Raw genomic sequence first — 19,988 nt, forward strand, 5'->3', positions numbered from 1 at the left:
TTTATAATCCTTAACTTCAGGAATCTCCATATCCGACTCCTCAGTGCCATTTCTCTGAGCACAGAGCTTCTCAGCGTAATCATCAGGTAAGGAAACCCGCATCTTCCTTTTCACTTCCTCCTCATCGGCTACAGTAACATATTGATCAATTACTTCATATTTCCTAGTAACAGAAGGAACAAGGCTTGCTTTGGTCATTCGAGCACCCCATTCACGTTCATCAGTCAGAGGATCAAACCCATGCATACTGTGATACCTTCCATTTCATAGTTTCAGGCAATGCAGTGGGTGAGGAAGAAAAGGAGTCTGAACCACAGGGCAGTGGTGTCAGATCTCTTTAGTAACAGAAGTTATACAGAAGTTATACAGAGCACTAACCAATTCAGTGTCATTATTCTACCAAGCAAGTAACATGGTGTATTGCATTGCACTAACACTAATAATAATGTCTACTTTCCCGACATTTCTAAAACACTGTTAAACTATGAAAAAAATACCGGTGTGCAATGTTTTCGCCAACTATGCTGCCGTTATCTTAGGTTTCCGGAATCTTTTTATTTAAATCAAGAAACACAAAGAAAATAAACCCAAAAAAAATAGAGGAACAAGAAGCTTCCTTACCCATAAGTATTTACTCGTTGAACCTATGGAAGACAACAGAAGCCAGATCATTTCTTGTGAGCAAAAGAATAAAAAGAGAACATACTAGGAAAAATGTTCACAACCAAATTAATTGAAGTGCTGGAACTATATATGAAACTTAACAATTAATGGAGATAAAAAAGATAATTCCATTATTAAATGAATATCCATCCAATTATCTGAATAGAAATTAATTATTAAATGTTTCATTATTCATACTATCATAAACAGTTACAAAAATACATGACAGATGTTCTCAAAACAAAAACTCAAAGAAAAATATGTAGAAATATAACCTTAGACTCTCCCATCTTTTTTATGCCAAATCCAGAAAATGGAGTGGTCGTGTCAAGATGCTCAGGCAGCCTACCGTAAGGTGGGTGATGACAAGATCCAAGAAACTTTGGTGAAATCATACTGCTGCTGTCCATTCCATAGTGCCCTTCCTCTACCCCTTCCTCTTCCTCTGCTGCTGCATTCCAAGTTTTTAAATAAATAAGCATTTCAAAGTTAAAATCAGGAGCAGTCATGTGCATCATCTTCCAAGCTTCATTTTTAACTTCTAGTCAAACATTCTTGTGCACATGGCATGGACATGGCATTTTTCATAATAAAAATAAAAAGGCAAGGCATGACACTTGAGGCATGTTAAAAAATTACGTCTTTATAAATTTATTGTAAAATAAAATATATGAATTATTTATTCAAAGGTAATAAAAAATGCAACATAACACCAATTAAAATTAAAAGGTCATATATTTCACAACTTAAACATCAAGATATCATTCACAAAACAATTGCATTCTTAAAATGTAAAATGTGAAACCATTATAGAACATTGAAATACATATGTGATGTATCCATCTTAGAAATATTTTAAAGAAAGCCCTATCCATCAGAATTGATGTCCAAAGTAGTAAATTGAACACCATGTCTTCGCCCTGGCGTCTTTTTCCCCAAAAAGAAATCCAATGCTAACAGAAACCCATTGAAAATAAGTTTCCAATTGTGACAGTTACATTAAAATCTATGTGTGCACACAAAAAGCAAGGTCCAAAGCAATTTGAATAAACTATGTTTGGGCTAGCATAGTACCATCTAGGTTGATTAACCTTAATATATTTTCTGCAGTCCTTAAACTTTTACTTGGAAGTTTTGTTCTTGTAATGGTTAAGTATTCATTTCTCACGATGGAAAAGCTTATAGTTAAAAATTCAAACTTTGAGAAGTGAAATTCAGTGTCTAATCTTTTCGTGAAAATATGCTTCTATCGAAATTTGAAATCGAACAAATATAAAAAACTTAGAAAAATAGACAAAAGTGTCTTCATTTCCTCCCAGTCTACAAATATTTACCGAAGTATCAGCTGCCATATTAGCTTCTTGTAGGCAAATAATATACCCTGGCCAGTGTCCATGACATGTAATTCAAGACGAAAACATGCAAGCTAGCATATCTAACATACGGATCTCCTAGAGAGCAAGAGATTTATTCATATTTTTCTAAAATCATAAAGCTCCTTAGGCTAGATGTCATACATCCCATTGAGAGAATTCATGGGTTCCTAAGAGTCTCCTAAAATTATTCAGAGCTTGCCACCTAGACATAAGGTCCCTTAGAGACCACGCCTCATGCCTCATGCCAAGGAAGCACATGAACTTTTAACGGTCCTCTACAACGCATGCTAGACTACTTCCCTCTAACACCACCTGACATGTTTTACCAATACCACTGTAAATTTGATCAACTAACAAATTAAAACTCCAATGAAGACCTTGAATGTGGTAAGCGATTCCAAACATATGTCTTCCATGCCATTCTCTTAATAAAACCTGAAGTTTCTTTACCATTGCCAATTTGTTTCTAACATCCTAAACCATTACACAAATTGAACCTTAGACTTATTTTCAGTTTCAATTATTCACTATGAAAAACAAGCATGCCTTTATAGCACACCTGGTCCAACAGCCAAAAATCCACTCCATACATTTCCCCAAAAGTTTAAAAGAACCAAAGATTGTTTGTTAACTGTCACGCATATTCCTAAATATATATTATTGAAAATTATAAAGCCTTCATCTCAATTCTAGAATATCCAAACAATCTGTTTGTAGTCTTTATTCGGGAAACCCTATCCAAGAAGTTTAAGCCTGCAAGCCCTGCCCTATGTTGAAGTTAAGAAAGACCCATGGGCATGGAATGACCATTGCTGTATTGTTATACTATTTAGTGTTATTCTTTTTCATCCTCAACATATGTAAGCAAGTATTGTAACATAAGTGCTCCAAGAGACTGGCTGATAGCAATATTTTTACTAACAACTTGAGTCGCACAAGACACCAATGGTCCGATTGCTTTTGAGTATTTCCTCTCATTCTCTTTTACTGGTATAATATTAAATCAAGTTGTCAGGTGTTCAATTTGTGAAGATCCAATACAATCAATCAATCAGCAGGCGCAGGTGCACGTGCTGAGTCACATTGCATAGAAGAGCTTTAAATATATTAACATAGCCCCTAACAATTAAACCCCCTCTTTTTATCTACCAAAAAGCCCCTACAATGCACATGAGAATAAAAGTTCAGTACTTTAGGCAGACAAACAGTACATCTGCAGAGAATTATGAAACTCCAAATGGTATGCAGATATTGAAATAAAATAAAAAAGAGTCTTTCACACTGTTTCAATTTCTAACCATTTTTGGGGGGCATTTTTCTCTTACAACGGTATGAAGTTCTATAAAAACTGTTTTAATTAGCTTAGAAAAAACTAGGGGCGAAAGAAAACAAATTGAACACTCAAATGTTCTACTCTTTCAGTTTTTAGAAAAAAAAAATGAGAAAGATTGAGACTTCGATGAGACTATTCAGAGGAAGAAGAGGAGGAAGCAACGTACCAAGTAAATAGCCTTCTTCAATGAGACGATTGAGAGAGATTGAGACTGAGCTCCTTCATATTTGCTCCATTAGAACTTCTATGCATTTTGATAAAACCCTTGGAAGCCAAAGAGCTAGGGTTGTGTAATCTGATATATTTATTTATTTATAAATATATTTTTTGGGGCTTTCATATTTCAATTGTATAAGAAAAAGGGGTTTTCTTCAATCCATGTCAATCAAATTAATTACAAGAAGCAAAAACTACAGGTTTAGCAAATTCAAGGTGAAGAAACTCTTGAGAGGCAAAGATCTGAAAAGTTGAAAATTATAGTTAGGGTTTGAAATTGAGGGAATGAGAGCGAGAGAGAGAGAGAGAGAGAGAGAGAGAGAGAGAGAGCGTGTTTACCTGATGTAAGAGGTCTAAAATCGAGAGGATTAGCAATGGTAGAGTGTAGGCGGCTCCACGCACTGCTACCTGGTTTGGTCAGTTCGCCACCGACCTCAGTTCGCCGACCTCTGCCTTGGTCAGTTCGCCGCCAACCTCACGGTGGGGAAATATGGTGACGCCACCACGGCGTGAGACATTTTTGGTGGTGGTGGTTTTGAATGGTGGTCTAGGGTTTGTGCTTGTGTGAATAATAGTGAGAAACAAAAACAGATGGAGAGAGTGAGAGAAACAGGGATACATTGTGGGCATATTTTGATATATTTGCTTGTTTGTTTGAGAGAAACAGATGAGAGAGGAGAAAATGAAAATGTGTGCGCTAACAGATTGTTCAAGATAAAAAATTTCAATTCCCGCTGCACGTTTCAAATTTTCCTCCCAAATTTTTGGCAACCAAAATACCAAATTAGTCGCACAAAAGGTACCCTTCGCCAACAATTTTTTTTTAGTTGCCAAATCTCAATCAACGGCGACTAAAATATTAGTCGCTAAAAGTGCTAATTTAGCGACTAATTTTTTTTGGTTGCTAAAAATAAGTTTTTGGCGACCAAATTTTTAGTTGCCAAAAAAAATGTCACCTTCCGCGACCAAATTTGTAGTTGGTAGCCAAAAGCATACCACTTTCTGCAACCAACTCTTTTTTTGGTCGCCAAAATATAACCTTCTGCGACCAATAATATTTGGTCGCCAAAAATAATGATCATTCGCGACTAATTAATATTTGGTCGGCAAATATCATTTTTTTGCGACCAAATTTTTTTTGGTCGGCAAAAGTGGTCGGCAAATGTGTGAATTCTTGTAGTGTATATTATCAAACAGACTACTAGTCTATATATAGTTAGAAAATCAACAAAGTCAGCTCACCTAAATCCCATAATGTGGGAGAAATAAAAACTACCACAAAGGATATCAAATTCTTTTCCATAAGAGTTAAAATCAAAACCTCACCCCACAAAAAATGTCACAACCACTGAGCCAAATGTGAACCTCCCATTTATTCCTATCCCTTTTTTGTAATGTTTTTTTAATCTTAATGAAACATTACCTTTCTCCTACCCCTCCAAAAAAAAAAAAAAAAAAAACCTCGATAAGGGAGTACATGGGATATTAATGATAACGTGGGTGTTTAGTAGAGTTTATAAGCTGCTTATTTTAGTTTTTAACTTAATTTAAGATAAAATATGTGTTTGGTGCAGCATAAGTTAACCAGCTTATAGCTTAAATCAAGTTATTTTTTAACTTATCTTAAAAGCTAGTCAGGGAGTACTTAAGATTTTGACTTAAGTGCATAGCTGGTGTGGGGGGGTTAAATGACTGAAATGCCCCACCCAAACTTCATTATTTACGAAACTACCATTATATATACCCTTTGATCTCTCACACTGTTCACTTTGAGAGAGAGAGAGAGAGAGGCGATTTCTGGCCAGGGTTATAGTTTCTGGCAACGTCTCTCTCTCTCTCTCTCTCTCTCTCTCAATCGACCTTCTACCGTCGCGATCACAACTGAGGGACAAAACCCTAACGTTCGTGATCGATCTGAAACCCTAGAGCTGTCGGTGATGATTTGAAACCCTAGCGTCGCTGTGACGATCTAAACCAGAGCTAGCTCCCTCTCTCTCTCTCTCTCTCTCTATCTCTCTTTTCGCGATTGTGGCAGATCTCTCTTTCTCTTTAACGTTGTTCGTGTTTGAGATCAATCTGAAACCTTTCAATATCGTCGCGATCGACCTGCCACCGTCGTGATCTCGAAACCAGAGCTCTCTCTCTCTCTCTCTTCGGCGCTAGAGCAAGGGTTTTCAATATTAATTAAGCCATTAATTGATAATAAATTAAATTAAAAAATAATAATAAATCGGTATATTTTGTAACAATTTTGTAATAATAAATTTAAAAAAATATTAATTAATATTCATGTATTTATAAACCAAAATAAATATAATTTGAAAATTTTAATTGGTATTTTAGCATTTGTCAAAATTTTCTCATGATTAATCTCACCATGCATGCACCACTTCTAATTTCAAAAAATAAACTATAAACTAAAGAAAATAAAAGAAAATAAGAAAAAGAAAAAAAAAATTAAGAGAAGAAAAAAAAAGAAATAAGGAAAAAAAAGAATAAAAAACAATTAATAGAAGAAGAAAAGTAGAGAAGAAAAAATAAAAATGAAAGAAGAGAAAAGAAAATAAAATGTAGAAAAAGGGAAAAAAAAAAAGGCAAAAAGGACAAAACGCAGCAAAAAACTATTTTACAGCTTATTTAACCAAACACTACTCTGTTAATTAAATCCATAATCCCACAGCTACACCAAACATATTAATAGCTTATGTTTAAAGCTATAATTTATAATTTGTTAAGCCATAATTTATAATTACTTTCCTACAGATCTACCAAACGGGGCCAACATCTGGGAGCTTTCTGTGCTGTTTCAAATGAAAGTCTTTTTCGAGTTTTTTTTTGATAATTTAAATTATTTATATTGTAAATTTTGTTGATTGATTAAATTATTTATGAAAAAAATAAATTGATTGGATATCTAAAACTCTGTAACAAGAGCACATATATTTATTTTAAAAATATATGATTAACTTCATTTTTATAATTTTTTAAAAATAATTAATACTTGATCATAAGATTATAGATTTTTGATTAACTTTTTTTTTTATATAGATAATATACTCAAAAAATTCTACAATATAAACAGTTTAAATTATAAAAAAAAAATCAAAAAAAGTCTCTACCAAAGCACCACAGGAGACTGTTATAATTTTCTCACAGCAATATTCCCAAGTCCAAAATATTAGGGCAAAACATATATATATATATATATATATTGGTACTTATTTTGAGCCAAGCACATATCTGTCAATTTTATCTTTGCATTTTTTATTATTTGTAATTCTTGCCGGCCACTGTTGATCGCCGCTACAAATAGTTGTCGAAAAAGTTGTAGGCGGTTACTGTTGGCGGCCTTCAACTCGAATTGCTCCAGATAAATAAAGGGTAAATTACTTGGAAATTCTATTTAAAAGGGGATTAATCTATTTAGTCTCGCAACTTTTTGAATACTCTCAAAAGTTTACTATGTATTTTTCTTCATCATTAATCTGCGTGTTTGTTTTTCTCTATCTTTTTCTCTTCCTAATTTTTGGTGACCAGCAATCATGTCTTACTTCTTCTTTTTCTCTTTCTAATATATAGTCACCGGTAACCAACGATTATCATTCCTTGGGTTCACCGGCAACCACCGACCATCGACTCCTTACTTCACTCTCACCGACGGTGAAATAGACGAGTTTTCGACAAAGAAGATTAGTAGATGTACTTAGATCTACATCAGATCTGAGTAAATCTACATGAGATTTGACTAGATCTGAATAAAAAAAAAAATTGTCGGAGTACAATATTCTTTCTATATCAGTTTCTCACCTTCGATTTTTCAATTTTTCTACCTTTTCTCTGCTACACACTTTTATTTTCCTATTTTAATGGAAAAAAATTTTAAGTTGTGAACAAATTGTTTTTAAGTTTTAGTAATAGGCAGTGAAAAATGTAAAATTTTACAGTTTCGATTTTTTTGGTACTGAAATGAATCATGCTTTAAAACTGAAAAATTTTACAATTTCATAACATTCTTTATAACTGTAAAATTTTACAGTTTTATAACATGTTTTCTAGTTTGATTAATAAAGATAAATGCTTAATAGAATCATGCTTTGAAACTGTAATATAAGCGTACTTTTCAGTTTGATCAATATCAATAGTGGAGATTATTTGCTCAAACCTTACAAAAATTGAAAAATAATATATATTTTTTCACATTGTTGTTTGTTGTTGTTATTTTTTTTTTCTTTTAGTTTATCAATATTTAGCATATTTTACTATACTTTTTCACTATAATTTCTCCATTTTTTCTTCTTTTTTTTTCAGTAATATTCTGGACATTCTAGTGAGTCTCCGATGATATTCTTGATGTTCAATGAACATTCTGGACATTCCGACAACTTCCAGTGACGTTCAGAACACTTCGATGATACTTCAGTGACTTTCCGGTGATGTTAAATATTTCGGCAAGTCTCTAGTAACCGTTTGACAGAAGTTCGGCAGTTGTGGGATGTAACAACGGTTTTAAAGTAATAAAAAGAAAAAAGAAAAAAGGATTTTTTTGGTAACAATTAAAAAAATATAGGACTAATTGGTGCAAGTGTTTTGGTTATGGGACTAGATAGATTTTGAATTTTATGTATAGTGTTAATGTATATATTAGATTTAGATTTATACTTATTTCCTTGTATTGTAGATATAATTTATCTCTATCTCTCTCTATCTTTATTTCTTTTGTATCTCTATCTCTCTCTCTCTATCTTTATCTCTATGTCCTTCTATACTCAGCCTTCTGCCGCCACTCTGTCACGCCATCACGCACCATTCAGTTTCTTGCTCATGTCAGCACCTGACGTCTGCCCTATGCCCGCGTACGTTGTTCCTGTTGTTGTACGCTGCGTGTGCGTTGTTCTGCTATTGTGCGCCTGCGTACGCCAATCGGCTACTGTGCGCCTGCGTACGCCAATCGGCTATTGTGCGCCATGTGTCCCTTTTCGCTGTCGTGCGAAGCGCCTCCCTCTGCTATTGTGCGCCGTGCTTTCTGCTAACGTCATCCAACCCTTGTTGATGTCTTCTTTGCACAGTAGACCCTTTTCCCAGCTATTTTCGACCTTCCGAACTCACTGGTGCGCTCTGTTTTGCTGGTTTTTGCTCTTATAGCACTATTTTACTCTATTTTACTTCACCAAAACCACTGTTATGGATCGTCATGATGCTTCTCATCCAATCTCTGTTATTCTTGATGGCTCCAATATGTGTTATGGGCCCATGCCATGTCTAGTTTTCTGAAAGGGAAGAAACTTTAGCGCATTATCACTGGGGATGTAGTTTAACCAATGAAAGACGTTCATGAAACAGCTGCCACATATACAAACCGTTTAAAGGATTATAACAATAAGAACTACCAGATTATCACTTGGCTTCGGAATACTTCTGTTACCTCTATTAGTTTACAATTTGGTCGTTTTTAACTTGACTCTGTGACGACTCCTACCAAAGACATTTGCGTTTTTTAGACAAAACGTTATCAGACTACTAGTCTTGCTCATCAGTATCAGCTTTAAAGTCAACTTCATTGCCTGCGTTAAGAGCCTGGTCAGTCTATTAATGATTTCTTCTCTCAGATATATTCTGTCTGGGACCAGCTCGTTCTCTCTGAACCTACCTGGCCTCATAGTGAAGATGCTACTTTATTCACTTAGTATTGTAATCACCAACGATTGGTTCAGTTTCTCATGGCTCTCATTACCCAGTTTGAGCCCGTGCGTGCATCTCTGCTTTGTCGCATTCCATTGCTCACTCTTGAGCAGGCTATTTCTGAGTTATTATCTAAGGAGACTCGTCTTGGCCCTCTGAAGACTTATCATGTGGATACAATTCTTGCCACTCCCCAATCACTAAGTTCCTTTGCACCAACCACCCAGCAGCCCACTAATTGCAATTATTGTCAGAATCAGGGTTTTTCTTTTACTCATCTTCTACTTTATTGCCCTATCAAATCTTGTCAGTACTGCAACAAGATTAGTCCTGGTCATCTACAGCAAGATTGTTTTCACAATCCAAACCGCTTATCTACTAATCGTGGGGCTTTATCACAAGGTCATTCGCAACGTCCCGACAATTAGTCTAGATCTCTGCCTGCTCATCACACTGCTGCTACTGCTGCATCTGAGGAATTTTCTGAGCCTTTAAATCCAACCGCTCTTGTCTTTTCCCAAACTAATGTTGAAGCCATCTTCAAACTGTTTCTCACCACCTCTGGTACATCTCCTTTTACTGCTTTGTCTGTGACTTCAGGTACATCTCCCTGGTATTTTGACTCAGCATGTTGCAATCATATGACTTCTAGCTCTACCCTATTTTCTTCTATTTCTTCCTCTCCTCATATTCCTTTCATTCATACTGCTGATGGTTCTCTTATGTCTGTAAGTCATCTTGGTTTTGTTTGCACCTGTCATCTATTCTTATCAATTGTTTATCTTATTCCTTCTCTCACTTTAAACCTGATTTTTATTAGTCAATTATGTGAGCTTGGTCTAACTGTCACATTTTCTACTAATGGTTGGTTGATACAGGACCCCTTAGACGGGACAAACTCTTGGGATCGGCCGTAAGCATGGACGTCTTTATGAGCTCATTCATCTTCATGTTCCATATTCCACCCCGATAGCTGTTTCTATATCTGCTTCCTGCATGTCTCCTTTAAATATTTGGCATTATCGTTTAGGACATATTTCTGCTAGCCGTTTAAAATCTTTAGTTTCTACAGGCCAGTTAGGTCATGTCATTCCCAATATTTTGGATTGTTTATCTTGTCAACTTGCAAAATAACATGCTTTATCATTTAATGCAAGTACTTTTGTTTCTCATACACCATTTGATCTTATACATTATGATATTTGGGGACCATCACCTACTACCACTATAGGGGGGTCACGTTACTTTGTTGTCTTTGTTGATGATTTTTCATGTTTTACATGGTTGTTTCTCATGAAAAGTGGATCAAAACTCAAACAACTTTATTACAATTTTACAAGCATGGTCCAAACCCAATTTTCTAAAAACATCAAAAAAATTTGATCTAATAATGCTATGGAATATAGGGATCTTGATTTTCTCTCCTTTCTTCAGCGTCACGGTACTTAGCCTCATTGTTCCTGTGCTGGCACATCCCAACAAAATGGCTGTGATGAACGGAAGCATAGGCATATTCTTGATATTACTCGAGCTCTTCTTATCTCTTTCTCGTGTCCTGAATATTTTTTGAGGGAAGCTGCTCGTACTGTTGTTTACACTATCAATTGTGTTCCTATTCCTACTATCCATAACCAAACTCCTTATGTACGTTTACATGGCACTAGTCCTCCATACACAAATCTTCGGGTTTTTGGGGTTGCATGCTTTGTTCTTCTCCAACCTCATGAACACACCAAACTTGAATCCCGTTCTCGTCTTTGTTGCTTTCTTGGGTATGGAATTGAACATAAAGGCTATCGTTGCTGGGATCCTATCTCTAAATGTCTCTGTGTCTCTCGTCATGTGGTTTTCTAGGAGCATAAAATGTTTTCATCTTTATCCTCATTCCACTTATCATCATCTTCTACTTCCATTCTGTTTACTAATCCTTCTATCGATCTCTTCTCTAATGCCTTTGATGCAGGTTCCTCCTCTCTATAGATGCATTTGCCTACACCTGATGCTATCCCAACTGCTCCCTCTGATCGTCCCGTTGCGTCTCTTATCACCCTACCAAATCCTCCTCCCACCGGTCGTCTACATCGGGTAACTTAACCACCTGTTCATCTTCGTGATTATATTGTCTGGTCTACTGCTTTTTCTACTTATGAACCTACCTCCTATCGTGAGGCTTATACTAATCCTCTTTGGCAACAAGCTATGAATGATGAATTATAGGCTTTAGACAATACTCATACCTAGGATGTTATTGATCTTCCTCCTGGAAAGACTGCGATTGGTTGCAGATGGGTATATAAAATCAAGACCCATTCTGATGGCTCTATTGAGCGTTACAAAGCCCGTCTTGTTGCAAAGGGCTTCACCTAGGAATATGACATTGATTATGAGGAGACTTTCACTTCGGTTGCTCAGCTTACCTCTGTGCGTAGCTTACTTGCCATTGCCGCTACTCACCACTGGGATCTCTTTCAGATGGATGTCAAAAATACCTTCTTTAATGGTGATTTTCTTGAGGAAGTCTACATGCAACCTTCACTTGGGTCTGTTTATCCGGCTCATAAGATTTACAAACTACAGCGTGCCCTCTATTGTCTCAAGCAAGCCCCACAAGCCTAGTTTCAGTTCTACCATCCATGACTTCGGCTTCACCTCCAGCTCATATGACTTCGTTCTATTTATTTGGACCACTCCTCATGGCACCACTCTTCTTCTTCTTTACGTGGATGATATGATTATCACCGATGATGATGTGACTGGTATTCTTAGCCTCAAACAATTTCTCAATCATCAGTTTGAGATGAAGGACCTTGGTACTCTTAATTATTTCTTAGGGCTTGAAATCTCTCATGATTCCACTGGTTATTATTTGTCACAAGCGAAATATGCATCTGATCTTCTAGCATATGCTAGTCTTACCGATTGCAAGACTACCTCTAGTCCAATTGATCCTTAGACTTGTCTTACTCCTCTAGATGAGGATCTTCTCTCTAATGCTACTCTTTATTACTAGCTGGTCGATAGTCTTTTCTATCTCATTATGACTCGTCCTGACATTTCCTATGTTGTCCATCTTGTTAGTCAGTACATGTTGGCTCCCCGCACCCCGCATTACTTTATTCTACTTCGTATACTTCGCTACCTCAAAGGCACTATGTTCTATGGCCTTCATTACTCTGCTCACTCTTCTCTCGAGCTTCGCGCCTTTTTTGATGTTGATTGGGCTGGGGATCCTATTGATTAACGCACCACCATGGGTTTCTGTTTCTTCTTAGGAGATTCTCTTCTTACTTGGCGTAGCAAGAAATAGTCCCTCACTGCTCGCTCTAGTACCGAAGCTGAATACCGCGCTCTTGCTGACGCTACTCAAGAACTTTTATGATTTCGTTGGCTCCTTGTTGATATGGGTGTTTCTTCCCCTAGTACTACCTCTTTTAATTGTGACAATCAAAGTGTCATTCAGATTACTCACAATGATGTCTTCCATGATTGCATCAAACATATTGAGATTGATTGTTATTTCATTCGACAGCACATTATACGTAGCACTGTTCATCTTCTCTCTATTTCTTCTGCTAATCAACTTGCTGATATTTTCAACAAGGCTCATCCTCCTAATCGTTTCAATGATCTAGTTTCCAAACTCAAGTTGGTTGATGCTTACCCACCTTGAGTTTGAGGGGGGCTGTTAATGTATATATTAGATTTAGATTTATACTTATCTCCTTGTATTGTAGATATAGCTTATCTCTATCTCCTTTGTATCTCTATCTCTATCTCCTTCTATACTTATCTAAGTTTGTGCCTATAAATACAGGCTCTCCTATTGTATTTAATTCATTTAATATAATACTGATACACATTTTTCATATTTCTTTTAACTATTCTAACATATTGGACTTATTGATAAGTGCCCCATAAATAAATAAGTAATGATAATATCGTCTTTTTAAATTGTTTTTGTTCTTATGACCCAAAAAAAAATAGTTTGGACCTTTGGCCCAAGTGCCAAAAAAAATAAAAAAAAATAAAAAAATTGTCATACTAAACTTGATATGTGAAAATAAATTTGTTCACATACTTTCTTGGTATGTGAACATTATGCAAATGGTAGTTGGCCTAAATATGTGGTTCTCAATGTAAAGACCTTACCCAAAATGATAGGTCTTATTATTTTTGACCAATCAAAAATGTGTATACTGTTCACATACTTAAAGCAACAGTTACAATTTCTTTCTCATAAACCCTCCTGAATGGGATTTATATACATTCACACAATTTCTTTCTCATAAACCCTCCTGAATGGGATTTAGCGTAGCTGTTGTGTTGGGAGGTATAGCAGCCATTATTATGCATTCAAATAATTCGAACCGTTCACATTTTAGAGTATATCAACTAGAACATACATGTAAAAAATAAGTTAATTAGATATCTTCAACCCTTTCATCCACTCATATTTGTATTCATTTTAATACTTTAAATCACAATTATTATTTATTTTTGTAGATACAAATGTGAGTGGATGAATGGGTAAAATTAACTTAATTTTTTGTAGGGATGTTCTATTCGATATACTTTAAAATGTGAATGGTTTGGATTATCAAAATGGGTCTCGAAAGGTCCATTTAGCTGCACAGCAGTGGCTGCTATGCCTCTAGCACATCAGTCACCCCAAATCCTCCCGAATGACTTTGAGGTTTTTTTATCAGTGTTTGGGAGAATTTGTAGAGCGAAAATTGTGTGGATGAACCATTTTTCTAGTTTTAAATATATCAACTAATAAATCAATTTAACTAACCATGCTGAAAAGTATATATAAATTAAAACATAAAAAATATAAGGGTAAATTATGAATTCACCTCCTAAGGTTTACTTAAAATATTGATTGCCCTTTGTAGTTTGAAAATTACAAACACCTCATTGTTAGAATTTTTTATTTAATAAAATTAATTGAAAAAATAAAATTTCTAATTACTCTCTTATACAATGATAAAATTACATGAATTATAAATTTAAATAAATTTATGATATCATTAAAAATTATTAATTAATTTGATAATTTATTAATAAAATAAGTCATTTGTTATGAAATTAAAAATTAAAAATTTGAAGTGAAAGAATATAATTTCTCAAACTACAGAGCAAACCTCATTAGCATTTTTCTTTGGATTCTATATTTTTGTGTGTTAATGGGTGTTCAAGTTTTAGTTTTTTGTCCTGTGTTTCTCCTCTAATAATATAATTGTTCATAATTCATTGACAAATATTTTTTTATTGTACTTGATTTCATTCAATAGAATGAACAAATACGAGGTTTGCCTTGTTCTCTTAAAAATTGCAAATCTTACCACAACCAAAGTGTTGGATTTGTTAGCTTTAATAACACTAGCGGCACACGAAATGTGTGTGTAATTTAAAAAAATAATAATAAGAATAATACAAGAATAATGATAAATAGAAATGTATATTTAATATTTGTTACTCAAGTAGTAAGTATTTACTTTGTTAAACTCATGATATTGATTTCAAGTTTTATTATCTTTTTTTCTTCTTCTTTTCTTAACATAAATATTAACTGCAGGGATACTTTGAGAAAATCCAAAATATGAAGCACATATATGTCAACCTCACTTCACTTTATATATTGGAATAGATAGATATATGTACCTTCAGAAGTGATTGGTAGCTCGAATCTGTCTTCCCCGAATCCCCCCGAAATCAAAACGACGTCGTTTCGTCGTTTTGATTTTTTTATTTATTTATTTTTCCATAAGAAGAAAATCAGAAGAATGAAGAAAAAGAAGAAGAGAAGGAAAAAGAAGGACTGGAGGGGGCCAACAAAATTGGGCAGGAGGCAGAGGTGGGGGGCGGAGGCGGAGTCTGGGGCGGGGGCGGGGGCGGAGGCGGGAGGCAGAAGCGGGGGCTACGAGGCAGAGGAGGAGGCGACGGTGGGGCTGCGACGAGCTGCGACGAGGCGACGGCGGGCGATGATCAAGCGACGATAGGACGGAGGCGACGACAGGCGGAGCTCCTCCTCTTCCCCTCTCTTCTCTCTCTCTCTCTCTTTCTCTTCTAAATTTCGGACTATTCCGGGAGGGGGAATTTCAGGAAAAAAAACATTTTTCATGTACCTTTTTGTTTAGAATTAAAAAATAAATAAATAAAAGCCCGTCTATATCTATCTACTGCCATGTTGTGGAGGAGAGACGGATGGGGCTGGGAAAATGTACGGTGGCGGTTAATAATTTCTATTTTTTATTAATTGATTAAAAATTATTTTAAAACATAAGAATAATTATATTAAATTCGATAATAATAATTCAACAGTATATATCGACAAGTCTAATAATAAACACTAACAATGAATATAAGAAACAGTTCATAACGAGTGAAAATAAACTCAATCTCAAGAGTTGGTTAAGTAGTCAAAATTTGGGGTTTAGGGTTGTGTTTTTTTACATGGTCTCAAGTTTGAAACTTTCTAATTACAAACAATTTATGGGATTAATCAACTTTAATTGAGTCCCCCACAAGTGGATAATGTAATTGATCCTCGAATTACTCGGTCCATTAGACTTATGAAAAAATAAAAATAAAAGAGTGAAAATAAACTCATACACAAAGAGATCTCATAATGGGAAAAAATCAATCTAAATTAGTTCAATTAATTATATAATGTTGAATTTTGTCAAATTTGATCACCAATTTTCCATCTCTATATACATTCAATAAATCAAAAATTATTAGACACTCTCGAAGTATTATATGACATTATCTGTGTGATATTTGTGGAAAATAAAAAAATCATAACACATATTTCATTTCTCAACTTAGGAGGCTACCTATAACCGTAGTTAATCAACATGTCCCACTCAACAAAATATCTCGTTATGTGATTGATTTAAAATATTATGTAGACAATGTCACATAATATTTCAAAAATGTAATGTTAGTGATGTAAGCAATCTAATTCTATACCTACAAAAATTTATGTATATTTTAAGGAGAACTTACACTTAAGAAGATTTGAAAAATTATTTTCAAATTAATACAAATATTAGAAAGTAAAACTATAAACTTCTTCATGATTTTGCAAATAACTTTTGTAAATCTCTCTGACAGGTACTTCTCCCATATTTTAATGGCACAATTATTATTATTATTAATATTATACATAAGTAGTTCTAACTTGGGGTGGAGAAACCTTGCATTTCAAAAAAAATTGAACCTTGAATTTTTTAATAAGTTGTAAGAGTTTTGAGCAACAACTAGCACAACTTGGTTACATTACAACAAATTAATATTTTAGAAATAACAATTTATTGATAAAATATCTTAGTTATCAAAAGTATCATTGTAGTATTTTTAGCAACGACATTAGACATTTAAAAATAAAGTACAAAATTTTGGGTTCAAAATTTGTCTAAAAGAGTACACATTTGCAAAATACAGTTATTAGTGATATTTTCAAAATTGTCACTAAAGCTTTATTTATTTATTTATTTATTTTCCAAATGGCCTTTTACTGACGATTTATATGACAAATAAAATTGATCTCCTAAAACAACAAAATTTTTGCTTTTGAGGATAAGAAATTTTGGTTCCTAAAACTCTTATACCTTGTAGTGTTGGGATAATCTACTCCCTTTTTTATTTTTTTATTTTTTTTAGTGTTTTTGCAAGGCAAGATAATCTATTCTTGATAAAGAAAGTTTTATATGTATATTCTATTCCCAACTCTTCATGCTTGATATTGACAGTGGAAACAACTTCTAAACTTTCTTAACTAATAATATACATACTTTAAAAATGTCCAATTGGAGAAACTGCACAACAGTTGTGATTATTTTCATGTCAAAGGAAAAGAGTTTCAAAGTCAAAGAAAAGAGCCCTAACTAATCAACTATAATCCAACTTCATGCATTAACCAGCCTTTTAGATCAGTACAAATTAAATAAATGCACTGCAAGCATTTGCATTTATAATCTCTGGTACACAAATTCCTACTATCATTCATAAATAAAAAAAATAAAAAATAAAAAATAAAATTAACAAGTCTACAGACACAAAACTTCCTGTGCATAGAGCATAGTCAAAAGTATTGTGCGTTATTATTATTATTTTTTTATTGGCAAAAATAAATTGTTAGTGATTAAATTAGTATTTATGGGAGTTAGTGTCTCTATCCTTACAAAGCATCAAGTAGTGCTTACCTCATAATTCAACTCCCTCTTAGAGAGAGTTGAACCCATAACTTCTCCTTTAAGACTAAACTCTTAAAAGAGTTATGGTGGAAAGATATGTCTGATTTTGTTAACACTTAACCATGCTTGGATGTTTTAATCAAAATTGTTGTATAAATGAAAATGTAGCATATATTAATCTATTACGAGGATCAAATATATGATCAAGAAATTAAATAAATAAATATATATATATCACATAAAAAAAATATATAAGATTCACAAATTTTTTTTACGATTATACTCACAATAATATGATATTACATGTGTCAATTTTTGATTTATTGGCCCTGTTTGGTAGGGCTTATTTCCAGCTTATTTCAACTTTTAGCTTAATTTAAACTATTTTGATGTGTTTGGTTTAGCTTAACAATACAGCTTATAACTTTTTATAAGTCAAAAATCAACTTATTCTTTGAGTGGGGGAGGAGAAGCTTAATTTATAAGTTAAAAATCAGCTTATGTTCACAGCTATAAGCTATAAGCTGTTAGGTTATAAGTTATAATCACTTTCCCACAACTCTACCAAATGTGACCATTATATACATCTAATAATATAAGACCCTGCCCTCTTATCACATCATTATAAGTGAATTTGTGAGTTAAAAATGTGGATATATAATATTACTTTATCATATATATATATATACACATATATGTGTGTGTTCTTGTAACCCTACTACATGCCCCTACCAAAATGTCCCCTTAATGGTGTTTTATGATATCAACATGCATACAAGTGACATGCATCACATCAAAAGAATCCAAATTCCAATATGAGCCAACTTATTGCATTAATCTCTCTCTCTTACACCAAAACTCACATGTATGTGATAAAAAATGTTGAAAGTGGAAATGGTCCCAAGTGTTTTTGTTTTTGTTTATTTCAATTTTGAAATCATGGACTCTTTTCTTGTTGGTGCCTAACTCTTCCACTCAAATTCCTTACTTTCCTTTTCACAAGAAAAGGACTAGAAAGAAGAAAAGGTTAAAAGAGGCTCATATTTCAAACTTTAATACAATTCATGAATCTGTTTAGAAAAAATGGAAAATATAAAAAAAAGTAGAAATTATACATGTTGAAAAGCAAAAGATGGTTACATGTATGCCAATCACTAAAACAGCAAACTAGCTGCATCATCATCATTAATCATTAATGAGTCACAGAGTAAATGTTAAACTTATAGATTAATTTCTCATGGCAACATGACGTGGACATTGTCCATTAAAAATAATAATAATAAGATTAAGTTTCTCTCCAATTTACTTGAATGAATTGGCTGGTGCAAGTCGGTTTACAGGGTTAACTACGGATCTTAATTTTACAATATAAATTATTCATTTTGTCAATCTCTGACCTTAAATTACTCGTATAACAAACTAGAGTCCTACTGGGGACCCCCAACAGGGGAGGACCCCTAGCACCCCCACCTCCACGTGGGGGCTGGCAATGGATGAAAACAAAAAAAAGAAAAAATAGTTTTTTTGGACCAATCAGGAGGGATCCCAGCACCCCCACTGGGGGTTTCATGCATTTTCCAACAAACTATATTGATACAATATTGTATCACATGATTTTATTATATTTATTTAATTTTCTAAATTATTGACAAATTGCTATAGAAAATTGACCGTCTATTTATTTATTTATATTTATTTTTGAATATGATATTAAATAATTGGGTAAATTACAAATATATCTCATGAGATTTATTTAAAATCCATATTGCCTCTATAATTTTAAAAATTAAAAATACTCCCTTACCAGAATTTTTTATTTAACGGAATTAATAAAAAAATGAAATTCTTAACTATTTTCTTATACAACAATAAAATTAATTGAATTATTAACTAAAATATATTTCTGACATCATTAAAATAGTTAACTACTAGATAATTCATTAATAAAATGGTCATTTGTCATGCAAATAAAAACTTGAAAGGGTATGATGTAATTTCTAGAACTACATGAGTCAATCCATATTTTAAGTATATCTCAATGGATATATTTATAATTTATCCTAAATCGTTTGACCATAATTAATACATCAATATGTTCTTCTTATTCTTCTTCTTTTTCCTTTTTTCTTTTTTCATTCTTTTTAATTAATAATCTACACAAATGGGCTTGTAAAGTAATTAATTTAAATCATTGAAGTAAAACCCCTAGTAAACTATGTAGGCTCAAGTATATGAAAAATTATCACATAGGTCCGCCCTATATCCGACGTAATGTATCGTTACAATTCTATTGGTTATATACTTACTATTTTTCATTTTTTATCCCATATATTACATAAAACAACCATTATTATCTTGTGGATACACAGTCTAACTAGAATTCTTGAAAGACAAGATGATTCCTCCAATTACACAGCCCAGGTTACTTGATTTTCTAAATTGGCTGCTATCAGTTTAAAACAGTATCTTCTAGTTTTGAAGACATCACTAACACATCATTCGGGCAAAAATTTATTACTT

At 33.6% G+C, this 19,988-nt stretch overlaps 1 long non-coding RNA gene across 1 annotated transcript in view; it reads right to left on the minus strand.

The window, feature by feature from the left end:
* LOC114279485 (uncharacterized) overlaps positions 1–1,077 on the minus strand; it is a 2,237-nt gene extending 1,160 nt beyond the window's left edge. The window contains exon 1 of the long non-coding RNA XR_003635319.2: positions 1–1,077. This exon is cut by the window's left edge and continues 399 nt beyond it. This is a non-coding gene — a long non-coding RNA (uncharacterized LOC114279485).
* Between the last annotated feature and the right edge of the window lie 18,911 nt (positions 1,078–19,988).

This window comes from Camellia sinensis, chromosome 12 (assembly GCF_055761805.1).
Source record: "Camellia sinensis isolate YWXY chromosome 12, ASM5576180v1, whole genome shotgun sequence".
Taxonomy (NCBI): domain Eukaryota; kingdom Viridiplantae; phylum Streptophyta; class Magnoliopsida; order Ericales; family Theaceae; genus Camellia; species Camellia sinensis.